Source organism: Coturnix japonica, chromosome 1 (genome assembly GCF_054131305.1).
Source record: "Coturnix japonica strain WE chromosome 1, WE-NBRP24, whole genome shotgun sequence".
Taxonomy (NCBI): domain Eukaryota; kingdom Metazoa; phylum Chordata; class Aves; order Galliformes; family Phasianidae; genus Coturnix; species Coturnix japonica.
In genome coordinates, this window is record NC_140663.1 from 131,903,810 (window position 1) to 131,922,260 (window position 18,451).

General features: G+C 35.6%; 1 protein-coding gene across 5 annotated transcripts in view; it reads right to left on the reverse strand.

Annotated features, from left to right (window-relative positions):
- ITGBL1 (integrin subunit beta like 1) overlaps positions 1 to 18,451 on the reverse strand; it is a 121,292-nt gene that overhangs the window by 38,627 nt on the left and 64,214 nt on the right. The gene's annotated exons all lie outside the window — the stretch shown is intronic.

An 18,451-nucleotide genomic window follows, 5' to 3' on the forward strand; every position in this document is an offset into this window, starting at 1 on the left:
GAACCTTTTTTTAGCATCTTTATTTTCTTGTATTGGATTCAATTTTACATTATTTGGAATTTATACTCTTCTTTTAGTGCTTCATTACTGAGCTGTGTGAAAATATTCAGTTGCAGTAGGATCAACTTCACCTTGCCATAAGTGTTTCTGCATTCAGCTTGAAAGTTTCCCAAAGGAATTTTAAAAAGCTGAGTGAAAAATTTTATTGTGTATAAATTATATGATTTTTTTTGTTGTTGTTCTTGATGATGGTGATTTACACTGACATTCCTGCCACTGTTAGTCAGATCATGTAATAGAAATGTATCATCAGTATTGCAATTGTTCTGCAAAAATGTTTTGAACGGATGTAAATTTAATTATCCCCCCAAAGTATTTGTTTCAGTGAATGAAGAACTCCCTGGAGGCCTCGTACATCTAGAACTATATTAAAAATGCTCAGCAGAATGCAAGGGTATCAACCACTCTAAAATTTCAGCTTTGTAGACTTTTCTGTGCTAGACACAAAGTATACAGGACTCTGATAAAGGGTTTTAGAAAACCTAACACTTTCTCTGTGAAATATAAAGCCATTAGCAATGTATTTCCTTACTGACATGAAGAAATTCCACGTGAAGATTGCAATTAGGTCCTAGAATGGTTTATTTACTTGCCTCCAGAAGGAGACTGGAACAGTTCTGACAATATGCTGAATAAAGCTATGCCTTTGTTTGTTTGTTTGTTTAAAAAGATGCATAGAAATTACTTTGCGAATCTTCAAAATCTTAAATGTGAGATTTGTTTTATAAAGGTATTTGTGCAAAGACATCTAACTCAGTCAGCTGATCTCAGATAAAAATTCTCAAATGGGCTCAAGCCAAACAAAAGAAAATTGTTTAAAATTTGAATATTTGAAATTTGAAAAAAAACTTGTTTTGCCTACAGTCATCCACTTGGCTTGCTCTTGTGAAAGGTGGAATAACCTTTCAGAATTGGTAGCTGTGAAACAGTCACTCATCTGTAAACAGAGAAAGTTCTTTTTTAGAAGTTTTTAAGGAGACCAAATCATTATCACACCCTATCATCTAAGAGAACTGCTGCCCCTCAATCATTTTAAATAAATCTGGACAAGATTATGTTACTTTGCTGAATTCAGTCAATGTGTAACTCTGGAGAGTATAACACTGAGCCACACGGATAAGATGGAAATAAAGCACTCTCAAATTTTCATTCCCACTGAAAAAGAACCCAATGTTCACCACCTAAGGAGCACTTTAGAAATGCAGCTGTGCTTGCTGTATCACAAAATGACAGTTAACATACAACACCATAGCACTATGCACTACCTACAACGTCAGATAGTGTGAATTATCATTTCCATCTAAAACAGACTCAGATTTCATCTAAATGTTAGGTAACACTGTTCTGAGCTCCTGTTTGCATTATTACTGTTTTTATATTAATTCCTCACTTTAGCAAACTTAACTCACCTGCTTTACAAATCTTTGCCAAAAAGAAAATAAATTTTAATCTTAAGAATTTGCAAGAAAAATAAACAAGAAAAACTGATGAACTGGACTATGAGCTCTACTAGATTGGCTGTTCCCTACTATGGAGTATCTGATATCTAGATCATCCTTGAATATTTCTCATCTGAGAAATAGCCTGCTCAGTCTGTTTCTGTTCTCAGCAGAAACCAATATATCTTACAGATTTGCATAAGTGCAAGCTTCCTACCCAAAAGACTGGTGTCTTTTGTTGAGGTGTTTCTAAACCTGACTATGCTCAGTATTAGGAATGAGGAGCTGTCTCTGAAACGTCTGTGATCTACTGACTCTATAGTCAGTTACTGAGATGAACGAAGTTACTGAGATGACCTAAGAAAGAAACTGTAGAAAATGTTTAAAGTTTGACATACTAGATAATACTACAAGTTACAGATTCTTGCACATCTTGCTTTGATTTAGATAAAACTGCTTATAATCATGCACTCAATTTCAGACCTCAGAAAAACCTGTATTAATGTTAATGAATGCATTTGTGCTTATATTTGTAATGCCCTACCACAAGTCTCATCAGAAATATTATTTTTGTTCTCTTGTATAGTTGCCATTGCCACTCTTGAACTACTAATGTTTAGGAAATTAAAAGACATATTTACACTACTTATAATTTACATTATCTTTTTTCTTTTTTCCTGTGTTAATTACTTGAAATGCTTATTAAATGATTGCTGGCTGTTTATTATTCAATTCCTATTCATCTGCATCCTCATTAAAACTAGAAAAATTTATTCTTGGACATAACATTACTGGAATGTCTTGAGTCAAAACTCAGTCACCTATGACTAATGAGTGTAAGATGCCAATAACGAAGTTCAGTGCATCATATATATGAGACTGAGATGCCTCTGAGTTGATGAATTATTGCAAATATAAATCAAGTGGTAATCAACAGTTTATCACATTCATATATGAATCTATGATAGAAAATGAAAGGGAACCTAATACAAAATAAGTGCAGGCTGTTCAGACCAGTCTCCTAATTCCTTGTCTGACCAGAAGAGTGAAAAAAAAGATCATCATATTCTTTGTTTATGTAACAGTTTATAAGTATTAAAACATGCTGAAATTAATAAAACAGAATGATTACTCATTTGGGTAGAAGCCCAAAAAACATAAGTAGAGGTAAAAGCTTAAATGAAAAGAACCAGAATTTAAAACATTTGTATGCCAGCTCAAATTAATTATCATTTTAGTGATGATAAAACACAGATTAGTAGCCTGTGCTTTTTTTGATAAAGGAGGGATTAACTATAAATGAATCAAATTTGGTAATCACAGTAAACATTAAAATCCACATAATTTAATCTGATATATAAGCAGCAAACAGAATTCAATTCAGAGATATTTTAGTGCATACTCAATATCAATACAATCTGCACAAAACCTATGCAATGTAGGATAAATCTCTGACTTATCAAACTACAGGAAATTAATGTAATTTCCCATGTAGTAAGGTAATACATGGGACAAATCCCAACATCAGCATCTTCACTAATAAAGATGCCTCTGTGAATGATGTTGTTGACGAAGACTGGGTAAATGACTCCATGGAAAAAAGCAGCTGTGTTCCAACCCTTATAACAGACATTACAGTTGCTCCAACTTCTGTGAAAGATCCACAGCATGACTCCACTTACCCAGTCTCTGAGTAGCAGGGCATTACCAATGACCTGAATACCTGTTCTACAGTAATTTTGTTTGTAATCATAAACATAGTTAAAAGACTTGTGTTTTTCCCTGTCTCATCTTGACACTCCACTACAGTGTTGTGACATGCATCACTACTGCCATAATTCCTTTGTGTCCAGTGAGTCTGCAACCAGCTGTATGTAGGACTGATGCTACCAGGGGTAACAGAAGATTTTGTGCAGTAGGAAAAAAGTTGCAGCAGTTGTAATTATTTTATTTCTTTAGTGTTATGGAGTCTAAGCCTATGCTTAGTTGACTCTTACTGGGATCTTTCCACTTAGTTCTTCAGTTTTATGCAGCTAAACAGTATTAGGGACTGAAAATCACTGCCATTCAAAGTTTGGAAATTAAGATGCTACTTCTATGAATTCATTGCTTCGTAGATGTATTCAGCATTATTGTTTAGCAGTACCTTCTCCAACCAGAGGAGGCTCATTTGCACAGATTTTGATAGGTTGTTGCTCAGAATCACTTTGATCTCACATCTTGGTAGATGCTGGCAGTAAAGGCACAAAATGATATTATGATGTTATATTTACCTTTATTTATTGCATATTATAGCAAATTTAACCAAGTGTACATTACTTAAAAATCACAGCTTTTATACTTCTATTGCAAGCATCCTTAGGTGCATCTGCTCCTACTTACTGGCTGTGCTTGTGAAATAAACATTCAGCACACACCAGAGACACCAGGATCAATATCTGGATTATGCAGAAGAATATGTGATGTATTTTGAAATGCAAGGGATCTTGAAATATCTTCTACACTTCAGTGGCTCATTTATCATTGCAAAGGTCATAGATTTCAATATTACTAATGCTCTAAAAATCTTTAGGTTAATGTCCATCAAAGTATCTTACTTTGTGAGCAGTCATTTCATTTTATCATACATTGAACTAGGTCAAAAAATGTTCTGCAGTTAACATGCATGTCCTTGGGCTTTGGTTAAACATACAGGGGAAGGGAAGGAGGGAGGGAGGGAGGAAGGGAGGGAAGGCAGGAAGGAAGGAAGGAAGGAAGGCAGGAAGGAAGGAAGGAAGGAAGGAAGGAAGGAAGGAAGGAAGGAAGGAAGGAAGGAAGGAAGGAAGGAAGGAAGGAAGGAAGGAAGGAAGGAAGGAAGGAAGGAAGGAAGGAAGGAAGGAAGGAAGGAAGGAAGGAAGGAAGGAAGGAAGGAAGGAAGGAAGGAAGGAAGGAAGGAAGGTTGGTTGTGTCTAGAGTCTATAGGAGATGTGAACAATAATAGGGACAACAGATACCTCATAAATAATTTTTAGTGAATGAAAACAGCAATTTAAATGTCAAGTTCTTCATTAAATATTATTTTATCCTCCAAAAATGAAAAATAATTTTCTATTCTTCACTTCAAGCAGGAATTAAAAATAATACATCATTTTAACTACTTTCTTACATAAATCTGAAATGACTGCTTCATTTGCAAACAAACTTTTTTTTTTTTTTTTTTTTTTTTTTTAATGAGGAAATAAGGAAATTTGATATATGGTTTCCAAATAGGTGATACATATGACTTCCATAGCAATTCTAATAGTTTGAAAAGTGAATGTCTGTCAACCTCCCTACCTTCCCCTCCCCACCAAAAACAAAAAACAAACAAAAAAAAAACCTACAAAGTTTCAAACTATTAGTTATGTAGCTAGTATAAACAATGCCATCTACTGGCAATAATAATAAGTAACACTGTACATTGGTACATGTGGTAAAGTTGCCACTTCCTTGTATTATAGTAGCTATTCTAGAGTCCAATGGTCATTTAAGAAGATAAGTCTGCAGATTTGAAGAGAGGTTTCATGTTCCATTTTTCTCTTTAACGAGTCATTTTGTTAAATATATTTGGAAATATGTCCTTACTAGGAAGGAAATGCATGGGTTCATTACTTGTTTAGAAAGAAGGATTTCATTTGTATATATATTCCACAGCCTTATAAGCATACTGGCATAGCTGAAAAATAAGCATATTTCACAATAAGGAGAAAAGCGTGTTTAGCAAGAAGACAGTAGTCTTCTTTTTTCATGGCAGCAATTCGTTGGATCTGGTATTCACCTGTCCTTCTGAAAACCTCTATAATAGTAAGACATTTGTTTTGTTTTGTTTTACCCAACACTAAGCTTTCAATCTCAGAACCAGATAGGTGAAATTTCAGTAAATTTCACAGAATTTGTGATTTGATCTGTAGTACGTAGGTTTTTAGGTCACGTCTCGCTTTATTTGTTCTTTGAACTGTGATTTATATGAGAAAGTAAAAAGGACATAGACAGAGACAAATATGTGTGGTATAAAATAATTTCCCTAACAGGAGTGGTGAAGCTGTCTGTTGAAATTATTTTGAGCACTAGAGAAAGGAAGATGGCAAAGAAAGGGAGAACATTTGAAGTAATTGTCCTTACTAAGAAAAACTGTAGCAGTTCTTGTAAGAGAAATGCAATAGCAATATTCAGGAACTAAATATGAGATAAATTACATCAATTTCTAGTTCCTCTTTGTAAAAACCTATCTCAGGAAGAGATTCACAACTCCTGGGGCGAAGACTTTGACTTGAAAGACTTTGTGAAGACTTTCTGCGTGAGGGCTGACTTTCAGACTGACTTCTGGACTGTGAACTGTCTTTGAACTTTAAACCAATCTCCTCCAACCATAAGCTGCAGAAAACAATGTTACCTTCTGGCTATTTTCAAAGGTTTCATGCAGATGTTTACTTTTATGTCAAAGAAAGACTTCAGAAAATATTTAGGTTCCCAGTTGCTAATTATAGTTACCCATGTCCCATTGGTAACTGCAAGAACTCTCAGTGAGACATCAGAAGCCTAAATATTTTCCCTATTCTCACTTCTCCTTAGTTTCCTGATTCCACTGAAAATATTTATTCTAGATTGTATTCAGCTTTCATAGTATACTGATCTCTGCAGAAGTATTTAAAAGTGGGGAAAAACTTCACATCTCTCCCTATTTTTGCAGATTATGTTCTCATTTCATTTTTCTACTCAAAGCAAGAATGCAATGGTTTATATCATCACAGGAAACAGTAGGAAGCACTTTTCATATTAAAGATGTGGCTGAGTTTTTCCAACAGGTGTTGGATAAACTTGTAAAACATTTGAGTCCTGCTTCTTTAAGGAAAATCTTTTCAGAGTGATTACTTAACAGCAACTCATATATTTTTCCTTTGTAGTTTCTTCAGAAAGAAAAAGTTAATCAAATGTTGCATGTATTTCCAAATCAGTCTGCTCTTTGTATTCTTTTCCTTATAAATGGTAATGCTGATCTCTGCACACCTTTGCGGCCTCAGAAAGTAGTAAAGCAAACAGACAGTATAAAAATAAAATCACATTGAATTAAATTTGTCACTTTCTAAATGTCTTAACTCTTAAAATTACTTAAAAAAAAAAATGTCATACTTCTTTCCTGACAGGAAAGCCTACATACTTGGAGAATGAGATTCACTGACTTGATAAATTAACTTTGTAGTGATCTGACTTTCAGAACATACCCCTATCTCTAATTTATCAGTGCTTTGTTAGAATTTAGCTAGACGGGAACATAACTATTGATGCAAAGTTGATAGACTATATTTGCCTGTCAGATTAATAAAGTTTGCTTAGCTTTCTAATACTGTTCTACCTAAAAGAATGCAAAGTGCTTTTAAAACCTTTGTACCTATAAATTTCTAATTTACTCTAAAGATAAGCACACACTATAGGAGAAGGACATTTCCATAATTACATGCACCATGAACATGACGTTGCAAAATACCAGAAGAAAAAGCACCAATGCCTCGAACAGGAAACTTTGAGATGAAAAAGCATGTAAGCATTAATCAAGCTGGAATCTTGTGTGGTGTAAACTTAGTTAAGAAAAGTGTGTGGCTCAGAGGAGGTTGCATTTTTATGTTATAAGAATTTGAGTTTCTGAAGTCATACCAGTTATTTCAGGCTTCCTTTCCAAAATGCACATTATGGAAAGCAAAGTGTCTTACAGTACTCACCAAAAACCCAAACCATTTTTATTCACTATAGTTTTCAGGTTGCCCAGAGAGGTTGTTGATGTCCCATCCCTGGAGGCATTCAAGAACAGGCTGGATGTGGCTCTGGGCAGCCTGGTCTGGTGGTTGGTGACCCTGGACATACTAGGGGGGCGGGGAGGAGGTTGAAACTAGATGATCATTGTGGTCCTTTTCAACCCAGGCCATTCTGTGATTATATGATTCCATGACTCAGCTCAAAAGATTGCCTCCATTTGATTTTTCTTACAACATTTTTTAGTGAAAATTATGATAAAAGCAGCACACACACAAAAAAAAAAAAAAAAAAAGAGAAAGAAAAAACAACAACAAAAAAACCACTACTCAGTCAACCTGGTAGTCTATTTGTCTTCTGTAATGCTATGCAAAATCAATTCTACGACAGCACTGACACCTTTGTTTTACACAAGCTACTAACTTGGAGAAGGCACAAACAAGTAACAAAACAAGTACAGGATTCTTTTCTTTTTCATCTTTTCCTGTGGGCTCCACAGAATCCTACCAACCACAGTGCAGAAAGGAGGTCAGTCTCCTTTGTTATAACAACACCACAGTATTTGATAGATGTTTCTTAATCAGTCAGTTAAACAGGATTGGAGGTGTTCCCTGGCTCCAGGGTTATTTGGAAGAACTGGCAGCTTTACTGCCATGCTCTCTTTCTTCTTGAAGGTGGTCTCATCCAGACTGTCTACTGAAGCCAGTCACTAATCTATGCTAATTCCTGAACTGTAAGGAGGAATTGTTTGGAAAGGATACTAGTTGGCACAGGCAGAAGTAGACCAGCGACTGTTCTAACAATTTTACACTACAAGGCAAACGAGCTGCAGTGCCTGGGGATGATCCATAGCACTGTTTAATTTTCTAGTCTAGACATCACTGCTAAGGCAGCTTGAAAGTGTCATAAACTACAATAACGTATTCAGAACAAGGGCTCATATCTAGTTATCAACAGCAGAGGTACTTTGCCCCAGCCCACACAGATATCTATTAATTTTATTTATAGTGTAATACAACATTACAGTTGGGGTAGATGATTTCATAAACTGGTGAGATTTATAGAACCCAGATGAAGAAGTCTAAAGGTTAGCCTGATAGTCACTCTCTTAATGAGTGTGGACAGTAGGGAAAAGTAGGAACAATGACAATTCATCTTTAACAATTCAGAAATGTAAAATAAATGGAAAGATTGCCTCTGATCTGAAGGTACTCTCAGTCTACTGAAAACAAAGGCTGAAATATCTCAGACTTGGATGTCTGGATAAATTTGAGAGATAAACCTCATCCAGAATATTCTAATGTAGTTACAATAACTAACATATGTTTAACATGAGGACTTGACGTAGGTTTTGCCTACTGTGCAGGTAAACAGAAATGCACTATTGTGCGTACACCAGACAGCTGTATTTTCAAATGAAATCTAAGTCATGTAGAGAAGTTACAATATACATATACTTACTATGTCCAAAAATTTTGGATAGTACAAATCTTCATTTCAAATTTTGTGGCTATAAGCAACCTCAGGATTTACAGTCAGAATTTTTACAGGTCAACGAGCTGTGAAATCTAACCAGCTCTCACACATAAACATATCAATTTCTTTTTTCTTTTTCTTTTTTTTTTTTTTTTTTTTTTTTTTTAACAGAGATTCTTTTGGATTATCTCCCATTATTGTGAAAATACCACAAATACTTGATGCACCAGAGCTATCAGAGAGATTATATTTGTAGGTATTTTTGTTTTGAACACCTGCTATGTTTCCAAAAATGCAAGTGGAACCTGCATTTCTCTATTTTGTTGTTCACATTGCACAAACATTCCTTCAGACAATTGACCTTGCATATTACAATGAGTAACTTTGCAGTGTGAATCATCACCATATTTCTGGAAATATTCAAGACATTGATAAATCTTGTCTTCAGTTTAGACTAGAGATCATTTTTGAAGTGAAACAAGACAGAATGACACTTTTGGAACAGTAAATATCTAGCCTACTTTTAAAATTATCATCAGTTTTAACTGATTCTACTTTCTTTGACTGGAGCAAATAGCTTATGTTCTACATTCTTACAAATGATGCTGGTATATCAAAATGGCAAGTATATTTGATGCTTCTTAGGCATCCTTCAGCAGAAATTAATAAAATTTTCCTTCAAACCTCTGACTATCGGACTTCAGTATGTACAGTTCTTCCATCTAGTATTCATAATACACTAGTTTTCTAGACTCTACAAGCACATACAGTCCATCAAATGTGTTGACCTGCTGTGGGTCCAGACAAGGTCCAACAGTTTGAAAATTTGTTTTTATTGTTTTATTTGAAAAATAAAAATCAAAAAAATAAAAATAAAAAATAAGTTCTTATATCAGACTGTGTTTTTCCCTTTCAGTATCTGGTCTGTTGGGTCTCAGTCTGAGAGGATTCTGACTTCATCTTTTCTGCTCTCCCCTGTTGTCAACAACAGTTAAGTCTTCCTTTAACTTTCCCTCCTGAAAGCTGAAGACTCAGTTCTTTCAGCTTTCCCACATACTCCATTAGCTCCAACCCCTAAACTGTGTTAGTAGCCCCCAATTGGACCTACTTCAGTAGGGTTTATTTCTTGTACTTGGAAGTCCAGAACCAGACTATATGGTTCAAAGATGGTTTCACAAATGCCAAACAGATGGGAAGAATTTACTTCTTCAGCATACTTGAAATAGCTAGCTAATGCAGCATGGTACATAGTTGGTTTTATGCTGCAATTGTCCAGTGGGAACTTAATTTGCTGGTGAGGTCTCCTTTTGCTGCAAAACTTTCTACAAGTATGTCCCCCAGTCTTTATGCTGGGTGGCCTTATTCTATGTCAGATATAGGATATTCCATTTTTTCCTTGTTGGGATTCTTAGTAGCCTGTCGTTTCAAGCATGTCCCGGTCCACTGAAACTGAAGCAGTTTCAACCCTCAGCGTTTCATCTTATACTCCCAATTTCCTGTCATACATAAAGTTGCCTACAGTGTGTTTTGTCACATAACTCAGGTTAACTAAGATGTCAAATAATTCTTGACCCCCATATCAAGTCCTGAGAAGGTTGTTTACCACAGTGCTTACCAGAGGGAGTTTATTCTGCTGATCTCCATTCTTCCTGACCAATGGACCAGCCAATTTTCCATCTATGTAGTAATCCACTCAGCCAGACCACATCTCATCAATTTGACTATAAAGTCTGGGATCTGGGAGTCTATGTCAAAGACCTTGTTAAAATCAAGTTATACAACATCACTACTCTCCTGTTATGCACACAGATGTCAGCTCATCACAGAAGGTTAGTCAAGCATTATCTGCCCACAGTAAATCTCCACATTCTCAGCTCATAGACAGTATTTTATCTTTCACACACATGGAAATAGCTTCCAGAAGGGTTTGCTCTCTCACCTTACTAGAGGCAGAGGTTAGGCGAGGCTAAATGATCTGGAGTTCCTTTTATTTTCATATTTCTTCAATCATCATGAACCTTCCCCCATCATCATAGTTTTTCAAAGGTAAAAGAGAACAGCTTGACAATGACATTGGCCAAATTCTTCAACATCTTTATGTTTATTCCATCTGGTCCCATGAATTTCTTTATGTTCAGCTGACTGGAATGTCCCCTAGCTGTCTTCCTCAGCAGTAGGCTATGTTACATACAAGGGCTGCTCTGAAAGCCATGTTTCTTCTTTTATTGTGCTGGCCCCCAACGTCAGAGTTGGTTGTTGGTGATACAACAGTAGATGTTGAATTTTCCTACCAATATTCCATTATGTTTTGTTGCCATGTGCCAGATGACAGCAGAGGGGCAATCTGACAGAATGTTATCTGACATGGAAGTGCTTATGAAGCAAAAGGAGTAATTGAATTCCTCCATGAAGAAAAAAAACAGTGCCCACTGACATTCGTCAACACTTTCCAAACATTTATGGTGACCAAACAATGGATATGAGCACAGCGAGATGGTGGGTAGTGCATTTCAGCAGAGGTGACAGTGAAGGGGTCATTTACATTGGTGCCAATGTTTAAAAGTGTGGCATGCAGGCTCTTGTTCATCACTGGCAAAAATACATAGCAGATGGTGGTGTCTGTGTTGTAAAATAATGCTTTTTAGATGAGAATTTGCTCTGTCAAGTAGTGTTATTGTGTTCTTTGTATCTATTGTAGTTCCCATGGAAGTAAATGGGAGGCATTATTTTTTGAGTGACCTATGTTGCAGGTTATGTAGACTGGGAGACCAGATCTTACCAATTACAAACATGAAAAAAGTACCCAATTTCCAAACTCAGCTACTAAGGTCCCTGATCCACTGAGCAGCATGCTCACATTTTTCTTTGTCTTCCTTTTGCTGATATGTTTGTCGACGCACTTCTTTCAGCCCTTCATGTCTCTTGCTGCTCCAGCTCTGAGTTTTGGTTTTCTTAACTTCATTCTTGCATTCTCAGAGAGTATATGTTTCTCCCAAGTAATTTATTCTTGTTTCATCCTTCTGCTTATTTCTGTTCATATTCCAGCTCTGACATGTTCAATAGTTCATACATACTTGACCAAAACAGACTGTACAAAGCCCTTTTATCCTATAGGGCACAGTGCACTGTCAAGTAGCTCCCTGACCAAGTGAAGATTAACTCTCCTGTACTCTGGCACTGCAGGTTTTCTCAGTTCTATTCAATGATTTTAAACTCCACTACTTCTGCTGCCAATGCTGTAAGGATAAATCCCTGTATCCTTGTTTAGGAGTAGCAAGTCCAGCAAAACATGTCCTCGTGGTGGCCTAGTGTGTCATGAATATGTCTTTTGATTTTCCTAGAGATCTCCTGGATTACTTGAGTTGTGCTCTCTTGATTAGCCAGGAGATATGAAGATGACTGAATTTGCCACTAAGTAACAAAACAAACTATACTGAGATTTCTTTCATGTCTTTCAAAAGGCTTCATTTAGATCTTTTCTTGATCGTGTGGTCTCTCGAGACCACATAACATTCATTAGTCTGCTCTATGATCCTTACTCATAATAAACAACAACATAAACACTTCTATAGTCATGTTGCTACATAAAAATATCATATATAAATAATCATACCTGCATATTGCACAGCAATCGGAACAGTGGAATTTGTTTTGTCCTGCACTGTCTTACTTAGACAAGAATAAAATGAAAGATATTTGAATCAAGAAGTGCTATATTGGAAAAGAGCAAGTCAAGTCATTTTCATTGTGAAGAGGCATCCATGGTAGTTACTCTGCCGGCCATAAATGTTATTTTGCTGCTTTTATTTCACAGCCCGAATTCTTGAGTATCATCCTAAAATAGACACATTACTTTTTCTCTGTTCTTTGCCTCTTCTCAGACTTCCCACTCTATAAACCAGTGGGGAATTATATCATCCACATCTCTGACACAGGTTACTTCCATCACAGCCTGCTTCAACCAGAACAGATTAAAAAGCCCATTCAGTGGAGATAAAGTACTTCCTGAACTATGTATTTATTACTGAGCTATAAGCACTGTAATAATGGGTTCACTGCAGAAATGAAATGTTCTCTTGACCTACAATCCTCCCTTGGTTCCTCTGCTCCTACTTCCTGCCTCCTGAAAAGGCAACAGGAAAAGGCAAAAAGAACAGCAACCAGTGCTGAAGGTGAGTCACTCACACACAAGCAGTATTCTCTAGAAGAGTAGTACTGCAGTGTTGGGTTCTTGAAAAAAATATTCATAGAAAAGGGCAATTTCATTTAAAAAAAAAAAAAAAAAGGAAATTGGAAAAGATAAAATATTCTTAGCATGTCCAGACTGGCTTTCCTAAGTAAAGGCAGCTTCAGGAGGACCTTGCTTCAACTAAAGGAGAAAGAAAGGCTCATACAGAACCTGAAGAGCCTGAATCAGAGAAACAGCTTAAAATCAGTGATTTGAGCTACTAACTAGTTGCCCATAATTTTTTCTTAGACATCAACAGACTATACAGGAGGACTTTGGAATGTCAGCCCAGTACATAAGAGTATATGACATTACATAATACTGCTGTCAAGACAGCTCACCCGGTACTGAAGTACTAATATTGAAAGAGTGCCTCTCTGCTTGAAGCGTGTAAATGAATAACAGAGCTCAGTCTCAAAACTGATGAGGTGAAAGATATAGATGTTTACTGGGACTCATGACTTGCATTTATGATCTGTTCTTGTTACACCAGCTAATAACATAACATGCTGCTAGACTGGCTACTATAGTGCTTTAATTAAGACCTCCTTCAGAATGCAGAGGTCATGCAAAATGAATGAAAACAGCAGGCCAAATTCAAATATGATGTATATTAGAGCAATTTGCACTTCAATTAAACCGTACAGTTTGCATAGTAAGAGGCTGAAATTAAGAGCTGGTAGCAGGGATGGTAACCCAGATTTTACCTTAGGTTGTTTACATTTCTACTCTAACTCTATCCTGTCATATATAACATACAATGAATTACTCAAATGGCAACTTCCCCTACCACCTTTCTTTACTAAGTCAATAAGTAATAATTATTAAAAATCATGTTTTTTCTATAGGTACTTAATAGAAATACAAGAAATTTTTGTTGGTTAGTTTTAGTTCATGCCAGAGAGGAACCCCAAGGTCTTTAATTGATATCTACACTCAGAAGAAAAGAAACTGAACTGTGAGGTCATAACATTTTGGTAAAGACGGCTCCAGTGTTAAAAGAACAGAAGTGGTTCCATGATCTCACACATTCCAACAGCAGCCTTAATAAAGCATCATCCCTGTCTGTAGAAATTTATGAGCCAGTGAGGTAATCAGCTGTGTGTTACCTTATTACAACTTGTAAAAGTTTAAAAATGTTGAAGACTTACTGAACAGTGTCCTCCATAGTCTTCTATAAAGCTACAGTAGTTCAAGATCTAAAACTCCAAATTATCTACAAGCTGAATTGTTTATATGATATTTATGACTAGTTGTGCAGGACATCACAAAGGTCAGAAAGGAATGGCATAGTTCCTTCTGCTTTTAGTCTGCTATTTTGCACATATCTCCATATATAGTTTCCACTCACTCCTGATGGTACGCAGATGTAATTAACTGCAGGAAAGCTTCTCTTTCCTTCTACATAGCACAGTATGCTATATCAATTAGAATTTGCAATATTTGCTGTGTCAGCCAAGGCTTTGATGACCTATGTTTTGAGCAACACAAAATGTATAATATACAACAGTACAGCCAGGTAGACCCAAAAATGATTAGGACTCTGTAGCAGACAGTGGGCAGTAGCACTGCTCTTTGGGATTATCTTAGTGTCCCTTGTCCCTAGGATTTGTTTCTAGACTTCAGGAGATGGTATCCTGCAGACAAACATACATTACAGAATTCAGTTCAATACTGAACACATGATACTGGTTCACTGTTCACCGTAAAGCAGGCATGTCAAATCAGCAGCATGTAGACCACATATAGTCAGTCAGCCCATGCACACACCCATCACTCAGCAACTACCAAACCACCAGTGTGCTATCAATGTTGTCTAAGCTGAAATCAACTCAAGTAATGGCAAATTACTGTATAAATTTTGATGCACCGGCTTAATTCTGTCCCATGAACAGCAAAAAACCTGCAGCTGTGCTTTCTGTTGTGATAAAGAAATCTGAGAAATGGCACCCATTGGCATTCTTCAATGCTTACTGAACTTTTATGAAGACCAAACAGTGGATGTGAATACAGTGAGGTGGTAGGTGATTCATTTCTGTGGAGGCAACGGTGGCATTGAATCTATTCTGCTGGTGCAGATTTTTACTAGTGCAGTATTCATGCTCTAGTACATCACTGGTGAAAGTGCATAGCTCATGGTGGTGACTGTGTTGAAAAATAGGGTTTTTTTTTTTTGCAGCTAAGAATTTGTTCTATCAAATAGAGCTATTGTGATCTTTGTATCTGTTGTAGTTCCTACAGAAATAAGTAGGAGGCATCACTTTTATAGCAGCCTATGTATATGTGGCCAATACAATTCCTTTTCACTCAGTGTGGCCCAAATAAGCCAAAAGGTCTGACACCCATGTCATATGGAGTCTGTAATAATGCCTTGAGCGTTCTTACTCTTTCAGTAAGTCAGTCACCCACTAATAACTCTACATAGAGAAGAAACAGCAGTGTTACTGAAAAATGACAACGGTCAGAAACTTTCAAAGCGCTGCATAAAGAGATAATAAAATTAATCTTTTGAAAATGAGACTTTTTGAGAGTTTTCAAAAATAACAGTTTCAGAAGAAAAGAATTATAATTCAGATATTCAGTGCTAGAGCACAAGTATGAAGGGAAATTTCATAGATATAGTCTTATTCTCTCCATATGCGTCATGGTTGTGTGGTGTTGCTGTCAATATTCCACAAAAAACAGCATAGAAAAGAGATTAAAATGGCAAAAGACAGTACCAGTATAAAGATTTGTCATTAATCTGTCTTTGGATCAATGCCATGGTATGGCTGCCTTCACTCAAGATAAATGATGATTACAAGATTACTAAAAAAAAGAAAAGAAAGAAAGAAGAAAGCTTTCATCTAGTATTCTCAAAATCTACTTTTTTTTTTTCTTTTTTTTTTTTTTTTTCATTTCTCTTCCTCAAAGCTTTTCTCTAATAATTATTTTGACATCTGACTTTTGCCCTAGGGAGATATTCAAGTGAGTGATGTGGATTATAAAGGCAGAAAAGTGTTTTGCCTCGTCCCTTAATCCTGATAACAATCAACTGTCTCTTTATTTCTTACCATAAGATTTTTTTTTTCTATGCCTTCCCCTTTATCTCTGACACTGGTCTTATTGTACATTATATCCTTAGAGGGCAAAGTATTTTTTTTTTTTTTTTTTTTTTCTGAAATGCTATATCTATAGTGAAAAGTCATGGAGCAAGTGATTAAAAAAAACTGTAAGGAATAAAATGTACACATTTTATATGAAAGAATCCAGCCTGAATCTCTACTCCTCTTCATCACAATATTTTAGGAAAAAAAATTTTTGGAAATACCTATTGATAGCATATTTGCATTCCCAAAATTGTTGTCTGATCCTTCACCAATCCTTTTCCATTACATGTATAACTGGAACTGCTGAAAGTAAAAGCAGCCTGATTGATGAAACTGAGAGAATATCTATTTCCTGTGTCCTTATTACATCATATGAGAGTATAGGAATTCCCACTTACAGCTCAGTATATCAATATTAAACCTATCTGTCTACTTGAATCAGCTAAGAAATAGAAGATCATGTGCATTTTTGGAAGCTTTTCTGCTCTCTCCACATCCTGACCAGTACCTATGAAACAGCTTATTTTTCCTGTGAGTGACAGGGGGAAATCATTCAGAGAATGAAGACTTGGAACAAAAGCACCCTCCCTGCTTTATCTTTTCTCAGGATAGTAATAGGCAGTTTGATAAATTGTATTGAGCATTTTCTACCTAATTAGGTCATATTCTTAATAGCTTCCTTCAAATTCAATATTTTTTAATGCAACTATAATATACTTTTGATACATTAAGCATTCTTTTGCAGTGCTTTTTTTTTTTTTCCATTTTATTTTTTTCTTTCCTTCTTCTTCTTATTTTTTTTTTTTTAATCTCTCTATATTTTTTATTCTCCTTGCTGAAATTCCATGACTTATAATTAGGGGAACATAAAATTCTCAAATTCTGTATATCACATGCAGAAAATAACTTTCTTAGTTTGCATTCCTGATACCTTCTCTATTCCCGCTTATCAAAGAATGTAATTTGTGTTCTAGGTGAACAGAAAATGTTTGGGAACACAGTTAAAAACCTGGAACCTTATAGGAAGAATTAATATTAGAAGAATGTTGAGTCACTGACTCATAAAGAAGATTACACTGAATCATAAAAAAGAGTGAGATTAGATTCTCTGACCTTTTCCAGACATTATTACAGTTGAAAACAAAGCATAGGGAATAAAATAAGTGTTTTCCATAATGATGTTCAAAGATAGAAGCTTTTGGTTCCTCAGACTGATAAACAATAATTTTGCAATGAATATTGTTTTAATGTAATAAAACATTATCAAGTAAAAAAAAAAAAAAAAAGTATTTATGTAACTCCCAATACCTCAGTCCTTTGACACAAAAACGTACAAATCCCAAACTTGTATTCATGTAGAATTTAGAGGATTTGTGTTCTTTTCATGTTTTCTTTCTTTTATATATATTTTTAATTGTTTGTGTTTTCTAAATATTACAGAAGATTTTAAGGACTGGATCATTGGAAGTTTTATACTACTTGAAATCAGAAAAATATTTCAAAATGAAAAAAACTAAAAACAGCCCACCAAGGCTTTCTTGAAGACTTCAAAAGAAAGAATTTCATTTGTATACATTTTAAATAAAGAATTATCACATTCTGAAATCATATTTAACATTTCATTAAGAAAATGACATAAACAAAAATATAAATTATGCAGATCTTGGGAAAAGAGTATCATAACTGAAGTTTCAACTTCCTATACCTGAAAATCTGAGCATATCTCAGCAGTTAGTGGCTATAGAAAATACTAATTGCAGCATTCTACTATGTTTCCCTCAAAATTATGGCTACCCATAGTGATAATAAATACCATAAGGATCCTTGGTCTCTCGTGTCTATATTCAAGAATATAAAAGTGACTGTGAAAGAGCATCTGCTGTTAGAATCATAGTTGGCTAACCCAGAAACAAAAGATACAAATGAGCAGGAATCATTCTTCAAGGACACAAAATCCAAGGCAAAATCATTAACTACTGCTACATCCCTGGGCTTTCCATTCTACATTCTGCTCCATACATGACTTATTACAAGATCCTATTAAATAAGGACATGATGTACTTCTCTAGCAGCACAGTAGATGTACTGTTACTGTCCTTGTGCCACAGTCAACAGAAAAATATTACAAGGAAGTGATCAAAATACTAATGTTCAAATGGGAAGAAAATGTTTCCATTTCCTTTGGAACTCCCTTTTCCTGGTCACAGAATGCTCCCTACTGACTTCAGAAAAACTGGGGCTTGTTTTGTAAGACCACGGCCTTTCCCCATCCCAGAAGACTTGACAGAGGCTGTGCTATAATGGAAATCCTTAAGTTAATGGTAAGGCCGCAGTTCATGTACTGTGTTCATTTTGGGGCCCCTCATTACAATAAAGACATTAAGGCCCTGGAG